The sequence below is a fragment of the Eumetopias jubatus genome, unplaced genomic scaffold (assembly GCF_037043125.1).
Source record: "Eumetopias jubatus isolate StellerSeaLion01/CBP00866 unplaced genomic scaffold, mEumJub1_p1.0 scaffold_9, whole genome shotgun sequence".
Lineage (NCBI taxonomy): Eukaryota > Metazoa > Chordata > Mammalia > Carnivora > Otariidae > Eumetopias > Eumetopias jubatus.
Window position 1 is genome coordinate 96,421,356 of NW_028274815.1, and position 2,071 is coordinate 96,423,426.

Here is a 2,071-nt window from a genome sequence, read left to right on the forward strand (position 1 = left end):
CTGATGGCTGCCAGTGATGCTGGGCATTAGGTAACAGATGCAACACTCCAATGTGTCCCTCTGTTGTCATATGGCATTCTCCCTATGGGTCTGTTTTCTCTTCTTATGCAGACACCAGTCATTGAATTAGTCTGCACTCTAATCCAGTATCACCTCATCTTAATTAATTATATCTGCAAAGACCCTATTTCCAAATAAAGTCACATCCTGAGAATACAATGCTCAGCCGCCGCTGCTGCTGCGACCCAGACTGCGTGCCAGCACACCCTGGCCGACAACTCCACCACCATGGAAGACATGAACGAGTACGGCAACATAGAGGAATTCACAGAGGGATCAACGCAAGCAAGAATCAGCAGGATGACAGTAAATGTTTATTGGAGGCTTGAGATGGGATACAAGCAAGAAAGATCTGACTGAATATTTGTCTTGATTTGGGGAAGTTGTAGACTATACAATTAAAACAGATCCAGTGACTGGAAGATCAAGAGGATTTGGATTTGTGCTTTTCAAAGATGCTGCTAGTGTTGATAAGGTTTTGGAACTGAAAGAACACAAATTGGATGGCAAACTGATAGAACCCAAAAGGGCCAAAGCTTTAAAAGGGAAAGAACCGCCCAGAAAGGTTTTTGTGGGTGGATTGAGCCCAGATACTTCTGAAGAACAAATTAAAGAATATTTTGGAGCCTTTGGAGAGATTGAAAATATTGAACTTCCCATGGATACAAAAACAAATGAAAGAAGAGGATTTTGTTTTATCACATATACAGAAGAAGAGCCAGTAAAGAAGTTGTTAGAAAGCAGATATCATCAAATTGGTTCTGGGAAGTATGAAATCAAAGTTGCACAACCCAAAGGGTACACAGGCAGCAACAACAACATCAAAAAGGAGGACGAAGTGCTGCAGCTGGTGGACGAGGTGGTACTAGGGGTCATGGATGAGGTGGTACTAGGGTCATGGACGAGGTCAGGGCCAAAACTGGAACCAAGGATTTAACAACTATTATGATCAAGGATATGGAAATTACAATAGTGCCTATGATGGTGATCAAAACTATAGTGGCTATGGCGGCTATGATTATACTGGGTATAACTATGGGAACCATGGATATGGACAGGGATATATGCAGACTACAGTGGCCAACAGAGCACTTATGGCAAGGTGTCCCAAGGGGGTGGCAGTCACCAAAACAATTACCAGACAAACTAAAGGAGGACGTTGGAGAAAACAGGAGGAGATTGCTAAAGTTAACCCAGGATGACAATGAAGCTCGGTCTTCTGTTGATCTAAGATGATTATTTTGTAAAAGACTTTCTAGTGTACAAGACACAACTGTGTCCAACTGTATATAGCCGCCAATTAGTTTCCTTTGTTTTTACTTTGTCTTTTGCTATCTGTGTTATGACTCAATGTGGATTTATGTTTATACAAATTTCACTTGTATGATTTCATGTTAAACCTCAAATAAATGCTTCCTTATGTGAAAAAGAAAAGTCACATTCTGAGGTTCCAGTGGACATAAATTTAGGGGATGCTATTCAACCCAGAACATACACCCATTACAATTGTTTAGCCAAATTGCAGAATGGCTGTCCCTGAAAGGAATTCTGTCTTTAACTTATGCTACATGGCTCAAATTATAGCCAGCCTTGAGAATAACACTTTTCTTCACCCCATAATCCTTAAAAGTGATTTAAAGTTCTCAGCCATGCTGGAAGAAGTAGTAGAACATGATTTTACCCTTAGGAGAAAATCAACACCATGGGCCTTTAAATTGGGCATGTATAAATCAAGAACTCACCCAGTGTTCTCGGGTGTAGGGATAGGGTCACTGTTAACCTGAATGGTGTTGGGAATGAGGGGTTAAGTATTCTTTTTGGGAATGTAAAGTTGACTTGTATTTCTGCAGAGCTGGGCTTATAGAACTCATTGCTTAGTTGGGATAAATGAGCATATTCCCTGTATGAATTTAAACTGCCCCATAATATTGCCTATACTTCTGAAGGTATGTGTAGTTTTCTATGAGCAGGTCAGGAAGAGTCAGTGGAAGCAAGGAAGCCTGTTTTTACT

At 40.8% G+C, this 2,071-nt stretch overlaps 1 pseudogene; it reads left to right on the plus strand.

Moving 5' to 3' along the window:
- Window positions 1-273: 273 nt before the first annotated feature.
- Window positions 274-1,210, plus strand: LOC114216407 (heterogeneous nuclear ribonucleoprotein D-like pseudogene; annotated as a pseudogene).
- The last annotated feature ends 861 nt before the right edge of the window (window positions 1,211-2,071 follow it).